The sequence below is a fragment of the Hippoglossus stenolepis genome, chromosome 22, assembly GCF_022539355.2.
Source record: "Hippoglossus stenolepis isolate QCI-W04-F060 chromosome 22, HSTE1.2, whole genome shotgun sequence".
Taxonomy (NCBI): Eukaryota; Metazoa; Chordata; class Actinopteri; order Pleuronectiformes; family Pleuronectidae; genus Hippoglossus; species Hippoglossus stenolepis.
Genome location: NC_061504.1, coordinates 10,723,499 through 10,739,814, shown reverse-complemented (window position 1 = coordinate 10,739,814; position 16,316 = coordinate 10,723,499). Strand labels below are relative to the sequence as shown.

At 42.4% G+C, this 16,316-nt stretch overlaps 1 long non-coding RNA gene across 1 annotated transcript in view; it reads right to left on the bottom strand.

Annotated features, from left to right (window-relative positions):
* Positions 1–449: 449 nt before the first annotated feature.
* The window catches only part of LOC118101802, a 41,497-nt gene continuing 25,630 nt past the window's right edge, over positions 450–16,316 (bottom strand). Inside the window, exon 3 of the long non-coding RNA XR_004694590.1 lies at positions 450–719. This is a non-coding gene — a long non-coding RNA (uncharacterized LOC118101802). The remainder of the gene's footprint in view (positions 720–16,316) is intronic.

Sequence of the window (16,316 nt, the reverse complement as noted above, 5' to 3'; positions counted from 1 at the left end):
GTATATTAAGTAGTTTAAATCACTATCCAGTAAGTTATATGCGAGATATATATATAGTGACGTTATAATACTTTTACCTTTGATACTTTAAGTGCATTATTCTGGGGATACTTTTATACTTGTACCTGAGGAAGATCCAACTCCAACTTGTAATTGAATATTTCTATTTTGCAGTATTGCTACTTTTACTTGAGTGAAAGATCTTAATACTCCTTCACTAATACTAAAATCTAATATTATATCAAAATATTATAAAACTCTTGAATGAGCCAACTTGGATAAACAATCATTTTACTTGCGACACTTTAAAAACATTTTCCTGATAATATTTATGTGCTTTTACTTAAGTAAGGTTCTGAAAGCAGGACTTTTATTCAGAGTATTTCTATATTCTGCTACAGCTACTTTTACTTGGAGGATTTAAACATTTCTTCCATTACTGCAATACTTACACATTTGAACTAATATTATAATCGGCAAACTCTTGCACTTAGAGGAAAGCAGAGCCTTGTTGAAGAGAAAAATGTCAGAAAGACTTAAGTTAAATAGAAAGAATTATGTTGAGGATTAACGTGTGCGTGATGTATAGATTCACGTGTTCCTGCCTTTTGTCTACTCTCTGTGTTTTCTGAAACAAATCCTTGTCTCAGTTGAAAGTGGACGTCAGGTGTGTCGGGGCTCCCGGTGTCGCACGTCTCTGCACCAGCTCCTGACGGATCCTGCGACAAAAAACACAAACGACAGGAGAGAGAAGACGTGAGGTGCGAGATAACAAGTTCAATCTGAAGAGAGGGAAAACCTCCGCTGCGGCTGTTTGCTGTATTTAATGAGTCAATCTCACGGCTTCATTACTGAATCAAGGGTCATTATCTTTTGTTTGATGAGTCCCTCCAATAACAAGCGCACCCTGGAAGAAATGTCTGGGTGGCGTTTATAGTTCGAGCCGTCACTCTTCCTTCTTCTCGCAGACACACCCACAACCTGCAGCTTCACAGCCATTAACCACAAACCAATTACGTCCCTTGTTGAGCAGCAGCTACTTCTTGATGACTTGTGCGGTTTACATAAAGTTAACAGTGAGCCCACCCACACATTCCTGCACCTGCTCATATATCCATTCAGGGGGAAAACTGCTGACAGTCGAGCAGTAAAACCTGGAAGAACACGAGTGAAATACGTCCTGTACAAAGGACGCATATTGGAGAGACCAACTCAAACAAAAAAATAAAAGTTTAGCCTTTGATTTATCATGAAAATTGTTTGGGATAACACTCCACACAATGAGCTGTGACATCTTCATTGAAAAATGATTGATGGGGCTGCCGGGGAGTGAGGCTGTTTGAGAGACAGATCGCTCAAACAGTCGAGCTGTAAAAGCCCAGTAATATGATGAATGGTCTATTTACCCCGCAGATGAGGGGAGACTTGCATAAGAGATTAAACGTGCAGGGTTTTTTGGACGCGTCCCGGTCACGGAATGAATAGAGATTTTTACTAATACGTCTGTGTTCTCTGTCAGGGAGCAAGTTGGAAATGGAATTTAATTTTCGCCTGCGAATAATGCGGCTTGGCTCATTTATCACCTTGAATTGTCTCGTAGCGGGGAGACAAAAAAAGAAAGGATAGATGTATCGATTATGAAGATTAACACCTGCACAAATCTCACAAGCGCAGGCCACTGAAGGGTTTGAAGGATCACACAAAAGAAGAGTGGATACTTGTGATTAATCGCCCACTTTTCACTGATTTCTTTTGTTCACAAAGAAAGTTTATTCCCCTTCACAGGAGGCCCCCTGTGTCTACACTCATGTATCATAAATGGACCATGTAGCTCTACTAACTCACACAAACTGCATCAAAAGTCAACTCGCTAATCACTTAACCAAACAATGTCTCTGAGGATCCACAGCGAGTGTTGATAGAGTGACCCAATTTTTTACACATAGCATCTATAATTGATGCGCGATAGATGTAGCAGCCGCGGATCTGATAAGGGCCGCGGCTCTGATGGATCTCCAGATAGGCTTTCGTAGGGGGGAACAGATGTAGAGCCGTGCATCAGAGAGGGATGGGGTTGCCTGTGATCGTTTCCACCCTGCAGCGAACAAAATAGCCCTCATATATCCCTGTAATCTGCATTAGCGCCGGAGCACAAGCCAGGAGACAGCGCAGAGGGGGATGAGTAATGGGGCTACCGCTGATTTGGCAGGTCTATATTACACCTCAAAAACCGAGGAGAGCCCAACTGGTGAGAATATGAAATGAGGATGTCACAAATGAACATCATCCCCCCTGAACGCAGCATTTATCAGTGTATCCTACACCCAAAACACATGGTGGGACCACGCCACAGGCCATTTTTACATTTTAAATTTGTTTCTCTACTGATTCTAGTGGTTTGAGGCACGTTTATCTGAAACAGTGAAGTGAATTCAACAGAGAAAACAAACTACGTACATGCATATTATGCAGCTATTTACCATTTTAAAGGAGTTTACTCAATTTTAATAAATACATTTCTAATAAATAAAATATATGTGCATCTTAGGTGATGACAACACTTGTTCCCTGTGTCTGTTTTCAGAAGAGGTTAAACAAGTCCTCCAAGGAAATCCATTCTTGTCCATGACCACTAGAGCAACATATAGAAGCGTTTTCTGATCTATTGGCAGGATGATATTCAGTCTTCTATAATAAATAAATCAGTTTCCTGATGTGACCATGCTGTGGTTGAGTCTGGACCAAGGTTCATGTCTTTGTATCATTGTTTACATTTGATATTGTCACTTTTGGTTTCACATTCCAATTTAGGGAGCAGACTTAAGACTTTTGTTCTCTCTTGTTATCACCTAAGTGGGCTGATGCTGACACTGTTGCTGTTGTTGGGAAGATTTTGAATTTGCAGAACTTTATTCATAATCAAATGTGCTTCTATTTTGCTGTCTGTGCTTTTACTTTAATAACGGATATGTGCACTTGCACCTCTGGCATCTCTTGACTGGCACATCTCTCACTTTCTATTTCTGCCTCAGTAAGCTGCAGGATGAGTAATGACCTGACATTGTTTTTTTGGCATGTTTTGTCTGTATCAAAAAATAAAAAATAAAATCCCCAACAAACAACCGAGCCGCGAGCAACTCTGTTCTTTGACTGGCAAGAGTACGAACATGAGCCCGGAGTCAGGGCAAGAAACCAATGTTTCTGTCCAGCAGAAGAGTGCATCCGTACAAAAAAAAAAGTTACGTGTATTACACTTCGACCCAGAGGGAGAAGCAATTAGTTACATCCACTCTACGTCTCAAACTTTTTTTCAACTCCTACTTCTGAATCAGCCTCAACAGAAAAAAAACCCCATAAGCACTGAAGTTATTTTTCAACTGCACAGTTTTTAATTACATGAATAAAATTCTGCAAGACAGGAGCTGTAACCCAAATAGCAGGAATCTTTTCATCTCATCTCAAACACGGCTAAATCCTGAGCGGTGAGGATATGAAACGAGAGCATAACAAACACCGTCTCCAACACGGCGCCTGGCATTAAACTCTTGTAATGGCTTGTAACAGGATATGCTTGCTATCTGAAATGAAAGCGTAGATATTATGTCCCTCGAGGCCAATCAAGTAGTTATGCGTGTATTCTGCTGGGACATTAACATAATCGTACAAACCATGTGTTTGTGTGTACACTGTTGTTTGTACGTGTGTGGTTTAATTTCTCCTCATAATTCAAGGTTTGCTGCATTAATACATTGATCCTCGTGCACATCTCTTCGCAGAAAAAAAAAAAAATCTCATGAACAAAACCCACAGCTCAGTGTCTACACGCCGCTAATGTGCTTGTTTTTGCTCCACTTTGAATAGATATTTGATTATCGTGGTTGGGAGACGGATAGCGTGCCGCCACATGAAGAATGGTGCACAAACTTTTACTTCTTCATCAGATAAACGCCGAATCATTTAATCAGCGCCGGTGCCTGAAAGGATCAGCATATGGTGGATTCAAAATTTACATGGTGGGAGTGATGTGCGGCATCACCCATCATTTTTCTGTTCAGCCCTCAAAGCGTATACGTGCGCGCACACTGCTGCCGGTACTTGGATTTTCATTATACGAGCAACAATCAGCAAAATGGAAATGTTGAAAAGCAGCGAATACGAGTGGAAACGAGACCAAACAATGAGGGCAGAAGTGTCTCCTCTGATAATAAGTCCACGAGGATGAATAGATGTGAGGCTGCGTCCATTCATACATAATCCTTTATTGTGCCTTTGATGTTTCAAGGAGCTTCATTAGACAAGCTGTCTCTACAGCAGCAGCACCGAGCGACATATGCAACGTACAGCAGCTACAGGTCCTGATGGCATTAAAAAGACCAGAGGGTTTTCTTTATGTTATTGCTAAAGGGTGTCTGTGTGAAATCCCCTCTCCTGTAACCTTTATGCTGCACCTGATGTGCCTCCAACTTTCTTCTGCTGCCGTGTTTCCACTGCAGGGGTATTAGAAGATTGCTTTTTTCCCCATTTCACGTGCCTCTACGATAGAAAATGCTTGTGGAAGCGTTTTGTAAGTGAGTAGAAGATTAACTCTGGAGTCTGTGTTGGAGTAGAACATCTGACTGACCTGCAAAAGTGAAGGGTGTTGTTATCAACACTGGATATTTGGTTTTCTGTTCATTTGTTGCTCTACTTTTCTTTTTAAAGATGCCCTTTACTGAGAATGCAGTGGGTGTTAGCAGCATTTGTGGCAGCAGCAGCAGCAGAAACTGCTAATTGGACTGAGCTACTGCGAGAGAAAGTTTTCACTTGCTTAAAATAACATTTGTAAAGGGCTTCAACACTCATCTACAAAATTAAACTGCCTAGAACGTAAGTGGAAAATTCATGTGAATAAAGCCCTGCAAAATAATAAGGTTAGCTGTGTAAATAACACTATTAAATATGTGTGAAACTTACATTAAGTTACCCGAGAGTCACATTGGCAGGACTGAGGCAAGTTGACGTATCTAAAAGCAGGTTTGGGATTCTGTGACTATCTTCATGTCATTTTTTTTATTGTTGTTGCAATTTTTATGAGGTATTAAACATCTGCATTGTTGAAGCAAGTTTCTGTGTTTCCTCTTGATAGTATATGGTTAAAAATGTGTGTAGTGTTGCCAGATGGGGACAGTTTCCATCCATTCAGCAATATAAACCAATTATGTCCAAATATGTGGAAATGTTATATATGCTTTGTTTTTGATTAATTACTGATATTGCAATACAGTTTGGTGATCTACACTAAGAAATATGTGACACAGCACAAAACAAGAGGGAAAACTACTGCTTTAGGGTCAAATGTTCTTATTTTATATGTTTAAACTCTACATTACAGTTTACATGATACAGATCATATGAGGTGAGGCTACACTACTGTGAGCTCATGTGCAGGTCACTACAAAGGATGAAGCTTCTCAGTGTTCTAGCCATTGTTGTGCACATTACTGAATAGAGGATGTTTACTGCAAAATTAAGGAATTATTAATAGTCTAAAAATCAAAAACCCTCCTCCCAAGTACGCAACAAATCAACCCCTTATCTCCTTCGTCCTTTCTCTTCCTCTAACCCTCCCCCCCCCCGTCTTCATCACTCACTGAAGGTTCTCTCTCTCTCTCTCTCTCTCTCTCTCCCGTTGACTCCGATGTGAGAACATTTTCATGAAGGCAATAAAACGCTCATCAGCAAAGGCCTGAAATGATTTTTTAATATGACGACATTTTAATGAGGACTGAAGGAGATGGCTGGTTTGGCTGATGGCAGCGCCTCTTTATCAATGAGTGGCAGGGAAGAACTAATGGCACTAAAACAGACAGGCCGCCCAGTCTCTCTCTCTCTCCCTCTCTATGTCTCCCTCTTCACCTCACATTCTTTATATTCTCTATTTGCACAAGCTAAATTAAATTTTTGCGAGCGCTAGAAAGACACAAAGCCACAGCTTCCTGCCATTTACTTTACCGGAGCGACCGCACAAGGATGTATTTGACCTTTCTGGACACACGAACGCACACTCCAGTCTCCTCCGTCCGTCCTTTCTCCATCTCCCTCTCCGTCCAAGTGTTTGCGTCCCTTGTCATTGATTGGAATTGAATCTTGGTACTTAACAGTTTAGCTGCTTGAGAGAAACCTGTCAAGATGTGAGGGCTGAGATTGAAAGTGTTGCCGAAAGGTCATGTTATTGGACTGGAGAGGTTATGATGAAATTACACGATAGATCCAGACAGGGTTCAGTGTTTGAAATACACGAGGCAGGAAACGGAGGAATAAAAACAGCCTTTTGTGTCGTATGCATTAATATTCAGGGTTTATACAGCGGCTTGTTATGTTCGATGGAAATTACACGCCCAGTGCAAGAAAGACCCGAACCTCAGAACTGCAGCCGAGATGTTGCAAATTAATGTCACTAAAGGTGAATGTACATAAACCACAGACGTGTTATTATTGTAATTATTGTGAGGAAGTGTGATTTTCACTTGAAGCCTTGAACCTAATGAGTTGTCTAGCGGAGGAACGAGTCGGTGCTTTTAAATCGTTGTAAAGTTATGATAAGCAGCAAATTAATGTCAGAATAGTGTCACTCACCCGGACGCTTTACTCATTACAAGCTGTTATACAACAGTGTGAGGAGTAAAGTGCTCACTACGTAAACTGAGCGCTGCGTTGCCTCATATTTCTCAAACGAAACTTCCACTTTACGATCTCGCTCCAGTGAGCGGTCAGACACGGCCGACTTCGCTGCCCAAGGTCAGGACGAAAGCAGTTTGAGGAGGAGAGAGCCCCCTTCCCGCCAGACGCTACACAAAACCACTTCTCTGCCCCCTTCCCTCTTTAGCCGTACAAGGTCGTCTCACGCTGGCTACGCCTCTGCAATTAGCATGCAGCCTGTGGCGTGGCCTGTCTGGCGGCGAACACACAAGCACGCCGCTCTGCTCTCCTAATGAGATGCCAGTCAGCGAGGGTGCCTGTGGGACTGGTAAAGTGAAAAAAAAAAGAAGAAAACCCTCCTGGGGTGTCGGTGCACCATCTCATGGGTGGTAGAGGAGACTGCTGCAGTGCATACAGATGGGCCGGGCATGGCAGGCAACTAATTTTACATAACACACACTATTTGACGGCTGCTTTCATCTCAATTCTCGGTATTCTGGCATGAATGAATGAATTTTTAGCATCTGAAGGCCCCAAAAGGGTTTGTAGCCTCTCTGCTTTGCCAGAGGTTTGTTGATACCAGACCTCAGTGGAGGGGGAAACAGACTTTATACATACATGTGTTTCCCACTATGAACTCACAGATACATGTGATGCTTCTGCGTTATGTGTTATGTTATAGGTTTATGCCATGAACCATAGACTGTATATAAAGATGGAAGACAGGTCTCTCTTTCCTCCTGTTAAACCAAAGCACCACTATCTTCTGGTTTTGACATCATTCGGAGCATCTGCACAGTAGCGATAGAGAGATGATCATGATGGTTCACCTCGCTGTTATAGCATCAAGGAACTGATAAAAACCAAACTTACTGGAAAAATTTAAACTTGAACAAACAGTGTGAAACTTTCTACGGTGGCAGAAACCATCTTTGAAAAAAATGAATTTAATGTGTACTTTGACTTTGACGGAGGAAGCTGGGTTGATGACCAAGACTGCAGCCAGCCACTAGGGGGCAATCAAGATGATTTAGCAGCACATTTGGGGAGCCTTCGTCCATCTTTATGTACAGTCTATGATATTAGCCTTTTTTTTGGGTATTTCATTATAAATACTACAATACCCATATGACTCAGGTTATGCTACCTATTAGAGGTGTGCCGGGTTTTGGTGTTGGGTTCGTCAACTCATGGCGCCTTAATAATGATTTAATCCAGAGTTTATCCAAAAAGGGAATTGATTCATTATAAAAATCTGTTACATCTGTGAGCTTGCACACATTAGTGAGTTTTTTTTTAGCTCTGTGATTGGATGATTCCTCCTGATTCTTGGGCATTGTGGCAAACTTCTACCTGGATGTTTTTACCTTCAGGTTTTAATCATAGGACCAAATACTTTAAAACCTAGTGATTGATTGTTCATGATTGTTCCAACGATCATTGATGGATAAGTCAAACTGTTGGTTTGGTACGGATGCTTTTTGACTCCTGATCCTAGCATGACACACAAACTGAAGCTTTATGAATTTCATTGTCGCGACGCACTGAAGCGTAAAACAATCAGAACGAAGCGGCAGAAACAAAATGTGTTTCAATACCCCCCTTCTCATCTTTCTATTTGCTTATTTGTGTTTACAATGGTCTATTCTGTATTCAACCAAAACACATCTCCAGTATTCCAGGTATACGTGCTCTCTCTCTCTCTCTCTCTCTCTCTCTCCCCCTCATTAGCAGGTTGCTAATTATCTTATTATCTGTCACTTTCACAGCCAACTTATCTGTGAACAGCTGCTAATTGCTTCTATTCTCAAGAAGTATTTTGTCAGTTAAATACAAATACAGTAGCTGTGATGTGTAGAGCTATATGAGAGTGTATTTGGTTCATCCAGCATCCAGCGTCTCACGTGAGGGTTAGAATCACAATTTCTTTTGTGTTGGTTTCAGTGCAGATCATTATTTGACAGGGCTCGATAAAAAAGAAATAGAGAAAACACTAATGCTCCCCGTGGTGATAAAATATTCATCCCCCCACTGTATAGCTGAGCTTTTTTGCTTAATATTAATAGTTCCTCTGTGCAGCTCGGGCTTCTTACATACAGCTTGCACCGTTCCTGAACGCTGCATGAGGCATAAAAATCACTAAGCACATTTTCCTACAGTGAGGAAGTCATTATAATGCAGCTCTGGTCTCGAGTGCAGCCTTCAGCAAACAGAATCTTTTAGGACGTACGTGTGTGTGTGTGTGTGTGTGTGTGTGTGTGTGCTGCAGAAATGCACTAAATAGCTGCAATTAAAAGCTATTTAAGTATAATCTGAAGAACGTGAAAGAATATTGTGAAAATGTGAGTTCATGGAGGCAAACAGAAAGGTTTTGTGCCTGACTTGGATCTGGGGCTGATCCTCTGAGGCGTTGTGTACACACACTGTGCGATGTTTTGACCTAAATTGCTTCTTTCGGCAGAGAGGATTGATGTAACTGGGCCTTTGGGGGAATCTGTACGAGATGTTTTACCTTGTTACACGAAATTCTCTTTGGATGCCGATGTTTTCCTAAATACGAACAGTCCTCAATTTGTTAATCTATCTATGGCAACGTTGTGTACACCTGATCGTACACATCTTCAAACAGCTCCGGGGGTTAAAGGCGTGAAGCAGCGACACGCCTCACAAACCCTCGATGGCTGCTAATGTCCCTGTGTTTGTAATGGCATCCGTATAGCACCGCTTGACGAGCTGCCAAAGGGGGTGTTCTGTTATTGCGGAGCCAATCACCCACTAAGTATTTGCTGGCTGCTATTTCCCTTCTGCTAATGTGCGAGCCTCCCCAATGCCGCAGCTAAATCGACTCTTTACGCCTGACTTGTCACCCTGCAGTGACGCACAGAGAATCCCAAAGATGCATCTTCGGAGGCGGCCCGACGTCTCCCTGTTGCTATGGATACATTTATGGGCAGAGATGTGGCGGGGCGGGTCATGATGCCTTTACTGCAACCCTAAATCATGGAGAGTGATGTTGTTCGATGATTAGGATGATGAAGCTGACGTGACCTTTGCAAGGGTGTTGTTAGGCGGTGATTGCTCAGTTTAATGTGTCTTTGGATCCACTGTGTCAGATGGTGTGTGTGGGCAGAGGGTGTGGGTTTGTAAACCGCTTCGCTCAAAGCCAAGACTCTGTGCATCCTGAAATTAACAGGGGTGAAAAATGCCCTTTTTTTTTTACTCAAGTCTACGTATTGTTTTGGTGTATCCACTGACGGAAAATAAATCCACAAATTATAGTATGGTTATTTTTGAGCAATTTTTTCCAAACCCTTTCTGATTTAAGCTTCTCCAGTTTGACTTTTCTTTGTATTAAATTCTATTACACTGGATATTTGCACTGCTACAAGGCTTGAGGCTCTAGGAAATGATTTTCACTTTTTTCATTCTTCTGACATTTTACAGACCAAACGATTTTCAACTAAACAAGCAACAGATAGAGTAGGCCTATATGGAGTTATATAGATGGAGTCATATTTATAAAGGGCTTAGAAATGTTCCTTAGCATTCGTAAAACGTACACAATTGAGTATACTGCAATGTTTTTTACAACATTTTTTAACTTACAGGAGATTACATCTGGGAGTCGGAACAATCAGGCGCGGCCGTGTGTTACCGAGCAACACTAACGTGTTTTGTATTGCTGAGTTTCCTTTTGAAGGCAACTTCAAATTACCAATAAACATTTTTTTATTAACTTCTGATTTAGGTCGCGTTTCATCTTTTTTGGGAGTGTATATATACTTTTTCCCGACTTTAACAACAGCTAATATGCCCCTTATGTCCCATTTGTTCATTCAGCACGGAAATCATGACCTAATCAGAACAGTATGACATTATTTGTACAGACTTATTTTTACTTAAACTCAAGTAAGCTAATGAGAATAATAAAAATAATGAAAGATTCCATTCCTAAAAAGTTATTGGTCAGTTCAGTACAACTTCCTGTGAGAGTTCTGTCTACATAGAGTTTTTAAATGGTCTAAAGACCTTCAGACGGCCTCAGTTAATATAATTCTCTGATGATTAACAATCATGCCGATAATCACTTTTTAAACGGGGCATCTCTCACGAGGAAAGGAAAGTTCCGATAGACTTTCCAGCCAGGTAGCAATGTCAAACTTCAAAGTCCACCTGCCTGGTAAACAGAAAGGTGTCCTGCTGATAAGAGCCGCGGAAAGCTATGAAAGTGAGAGGCAAATAAACTGCGAAAAATGGGAGTCCTCTAGAGGTCTGTGTGAGAATGAGTAATATGTGAAAGCGAGTCCACGGCTACAAAGCCCAGACATACTTTGCCCCCCGTTATCGGCCGGCACAGATGTGCCTCAGCCTCCTCTGCAGAGCTCCCATTCGCCACATCCATCACAGAAGCGCACCTTGGGAGATTGAGAGGATGGTGCGAGTGCCAAACCCGCCATCTGCCGTCGTTTAGAAATAAATGACAGGCCCAAACCTAGTGGGAGCCCGTCTCATTCCACTGCCAGCGTCGGCGCGGTGACGGGTCCGCCCAACCTTCCCTTCTCCCCGAAATCGATGTGTGAGACCCCTGCCAGTCACGCTGGAGTGTGCCTCGGAGAGAGACTTGGAGTGAATTTGGTCGGTGAAGCACAGCCCTTTACTCAGGGGAGCGGGCAGGTGGAACAGCGTGCTGAAACCAGCTGTCTCCCCACTGATTAGAGCTGGAGAACTCAGAGTCGAGGTGGTTCAGGCAGCTCCACTTTATTTGATTAGAGGTTTATTGATGATCTACGGATAAAGACACTATCAGTAATAACAAGCTGGGAGTTTTATGGACTGTCTGCAGGAAGCGCTTGTATTGCAACCTATTGTTCCTAATTGATATTTCACACGCCTGTGAAGTAATGTGCTCAAAGTTCACACCAGACGGAAATGAAACTGTGCAATTTAGCAGTTTTCCCGAGGTGGAAATTAAGAAAAAATTAAGTGGCGAACTGGACCAAATGGAAAGTCTAGCGACTGTGTGAGTGATAAATGATGCCAGACGAATCATAAAACTAAAACACAGACATAACCCTCATCAGGGTGAAAAACTACAGCACCAACACCATTTGCCTAAAACACAAAAACACCTTTTCCTCGCCGTCGTTAATCTCCTGCCGCGTGATTTCCTGTAGTTTCTCTTTGCCGACTGTAAGAACAGGCGGAGTACTCCTTCACCGAGTTCTCGTACGTGACACCTAATATAAGTTTGGCCCCAGAACTGGGACGGGAGATAGACTTTATTAATTTCATGGATTTGGAAATGAGCCGTGGTGATAAGGCTATCACTCTCTTATCTGGGGATGGCGGGGGCGTAATTAAGCCGATAGCCAGCGATGATGAGGAAGTGGTGTGAAAAAAAAAGGCCTGGGGGATATGAGGGCGGAATCTTCAGGGCTCGTTTACCAGAGGGATGATTAGATTGGCACTTAATTGCCACCTTTTCTATTTTTAGGGTGGGAGGTTTTCTTATGAGGCTCCCTTCCCCCGCTTCTTCGATTTCTTTTCGTTCTCTTTTTCCTCATGGTCAAGGTCAGTTTAAAGAATGTTCGATTGTCAGATTCGCTGAGGTTGAGTCAAAGTGCTATGTGGCGGGTTAGACTGTGGAGGGGGGGGGGGGGGGGGGGGGGGTGCGTCCACTTCCTCTGCCTGTGTGGATGTGTGGGAGATTGGGGTCAAGAGTAGGTGGACTGCAGAGTAATAGCACAAGACAGAATGTTTGCAAGAAATGGCCAAGTTTCATCTCTTGAACTTTACCAACAGCCTGAAACTCCGATAATGGTTTTGCAGCAACAAACTCAGCTTACCAATCAACTTTTATCGATCCCTGGCCTCAATGTCTCACTGCACCAAAAACCCCAAACTCAAAGCCTGGATCCTCTGAATCCTATTTCTATGCCGGATAATGACCAAGTCGACCGGACCAAAGCATCTGCTGAGGTTTAGTATTCTCTCTGCAGCGTCTGACAAATCTAAAATATAGCTCATACCAATCAGAATCTGCATTTCTGTTCAGGGTAATGAAGAGAGAGGCTGAGGAGCTGCCCGCAGGCAGGAGCATTAGTTACTCTGGTCAGATGTCAGACATGAAAATATGAAACCACAAGTGAAAAGCTGGAAGTCTTAACTGGACTGGAAGGCAACATGAGCCTGTGGTCATAAAAAATTGTAATTGACATTTCAACACGAGCAATTTTATGATTTTAATTGAACTGAAGGACACACAGAAAGTTTTGGCTTGATTATGTTTCCTTTAAGATTACGTGAAATAAACCAAGTATTTCAGTTCTCTTACCTCAACCATGTAGTTTATGGTCCAGTTATTGAACTCGGATTGCAACACACACATGGTCAGTCTGAGTTGAATCTGTAAAAAGTTATTTGGTTGGTGATTTTCCGCCAACAAATTGCATTAAAAAGGCCATAATCAGCAATGCATTAGTTGTATCCCTAAAATATCACAGCTCCAATTTTTGCATTAGTAGAGTTGAAACGATTTTCGATTTTGTCTGTCTGGACTCGTGTGAGAGACCTAACCGGTTTGATTTTATCTACATTTATCGTCATGGCACTAAATCCAACTTGTATTGCCTTTGTAATAAGACATGTGACGATGTGATTAACGTAAATTGTTTGTTTATTGACAAACAGAGAAGGAAAAATTCATACACACTGCTTTGTTCGCTGCTTCATCTTATAGTCGCATTAGCGCCACCATGTGGACTGGAGTCACTGCACTCATATTCATGGGCTCTCATGAACCACTTGGGGAGTGTTTACTCGATCTAGTGCGACACCTGGAAAATTGTGCGTTCTGGTTCAAACCGCCTTAATATCATACCATTTTGAAAATCTTGACACAAACCCGACCCTTGATTCTAGTGTTAAGTGTTGTATAGTATTAAGTTTGTCTGTGTATAACTGGACAAAACAAATTATGACTCCGTCGTTGAGCCCAGTGGCTTCACTTCATGAATTTTAATATCCTCAGAGAGCAGTAAACCTTGATAGGGTGACTTTACCTGTACGCCAACTTATGATTGCACAATGTGAAGCAATGCTCAGAACTAATGAAGACCTTTGTGCGAGGCAGATGTGAGAATATTCCTCTGGTGCCCCCTGACACCCGCGATACCTTCCAGTGTAAACATCCAAGCCCGCAGAAAGGGCCTGCAAATTGGCAAAGCCTGCCTGTAAGACCATAATCCCTGCTCCTTCAACAGACGCGCGGGAGAATAGAGTGTTATCACCCCGGCTGACACACTCCTGTGTTTTCTCCCAGCATCCTCGGGGGTTTATCACTCCAGCATTTCATTCCATTATCCCGAGCACACCGGGGCTGTCCTCGGAGCAGGGGAACGAGACGACTTGTCAGGGTGGCAGAACAAAGAGGGAGCATGTCGAGCAGCGGATTAGACTGGGAGAAGAAGTGTGGGGCTGCGGGGAGCGGGAAATAAAGGCGAAAGGGTGATGCAGGAGGAGAGGGAAACACGAGGGATGGAAGAGCCAAACAAGGGAGTGAAGGGAATGAACGGAGGGAGCGAGGGACAACTTCTCCTTCACAGCTAGAATGATGATTTTCTCCCTCTCCTACTTGTCTTGCACCTGAACCTGATGAAACTCTTGCATTTACTTAACCTCATTTAGTTTTTTTTCTTTTCTTAAGATTTATATGTCCAAGGAAAAGTGCTTTTAATTCTATTATCTGCAGTGGATGCTGCGAGTTTTGAGTCACACGCTACGAGAGGATGTGTGACATCGTGCAAAAAGGAAAAACTAAGATGAGTAAAAGAATGACGAGAGACAGGGACAGGAAAACAGCTTGATGGAATTACACAAGCAGCTTTTTTTTTACCCTTTTCAAACATGATTTTAATTAATTTTTTTCACTGTGAAAACTTCCTGTTTTACCGAAAATATCTGCTTAATTAAATAAACTGTGGATTATTTTCTGGATTAATCAGTTCATTGTTTGGTCTAAAAAAAAAAAATTCTGAGAAATTTTATTATTTCATTTAAAGTATGATTTATGGGTTTTTTCTTCTTTTTAATGGGCATAATTCAAATGTGATTTAACTTAAGATACAGAGAAACCTTTATACAAAGATATATATCTAAATATAGATATGTAAAGATAGGTTATAGATGTTTCTTGTAGCCAATCAATGTCTGGCTTAAGCAAAGCATCCTGGAGCCAAAAACCTCATTTTGTGTTTAACCACGGCAGATTAGAGCATAGTAGCTGCACGCGCACACACGCGCGCACACACGCGCGCGCACACGCACACACACACACAGGTGACACTTCATACCACAATACATCCACACAGCTAGAAGGCGTAGACAAGCGCATGTGGCAACCCCTAGATCCCACACTTCATTACGCTTCCAGCCATCCCTGACTGGAGTAAATCGATGCAGGATAATAGCCAGCGCCCTCACCCCTCCATCACTCCATCTCCCACTCCTCCGTCACACCATCCATCCATCCATCCATCCACCCTGTCCTCCTTTCCTGTCCACCATCCATCCACTGCTGTTTCTAGACGCACTCGTTCATCTCTATTACCTCCTCCTCTTCTTCTTTCCTTTGTCCATCCTCTCTGTTCCCTCCATCCAACCCCGATATCCTCACGTCACCTCTCACTAACAACCGCCCTACCTCTCTCTCTCCCCCCTCCATCTACCCCCTCTTTCCTCTCCATCTGACCTGTCTCTTTTCATCACTGCCGTGGATCATTCCCCTTATCTGGCGCGGGCCTGCGATGCCGCTGTCGTATATAACATGTCTGTTGTGATCACTGACAGCTTGGCCGTGCTGCATTGACAGTAAAGGGGATAATAAGCTCATTTTGCATCCGGTTTCGTGTCACTTCTGTCTGTCTGGGCTGCTTCCTATAATTTAGCTCCGCTGCATCTCTGGGGAAAGAGGCGTTATTAGTCTGTGGAGGATTGGCTGGGGTGTTTAAAAATTCCATTTCGGTTTACATGGAAGCAGAGAACTTGCCGCTCTTACTCTTAGTAATTGCGACATTACCTTCATTTAACAAAGTAAATTGATAACGGTTACCGGGGTACAGAAGCTGCCGGATCGAGCAAAGTTTTTGCAATTTTTCAAACTGGCCTTGGAAATAATTTACTGTGGTTAATGGGCCACTACAGGCTTGTTGCATACAATTAAAGCTGCGATCCATTATGGCTAAAAAACAACAAAATGGCCTGTCACGCTTGCTTTATTTCACGAGGTCAAGACGCATTTGATCCGATTAGAGTTTATTGCTGTAGTTGGACTAATCTGCAAAAGACTTTTAAGTGTATAACTTTGCAGAATGTTTAAATGGCACAAGTGCTATCGTGTTACCGTAAATTGTCAAGGAACTAAAATTTCCGGCTTTAAATCATAAAAGGGGTTGTTTTTGTGTGTGACAGCAGTATTAATTAAGCATTATAAACTAAAACTAAATCTAAAAATGCTCAGCAGGCGAGCAACTACTTAACTTTCCTCTGTCAGTCAAACGCACTACTCAAAAACACTGAATAATTAATAGTTACGCTTTAAACAAGGACTTGTTTTGTGATTTGCAAGATTCTCTGTTGAC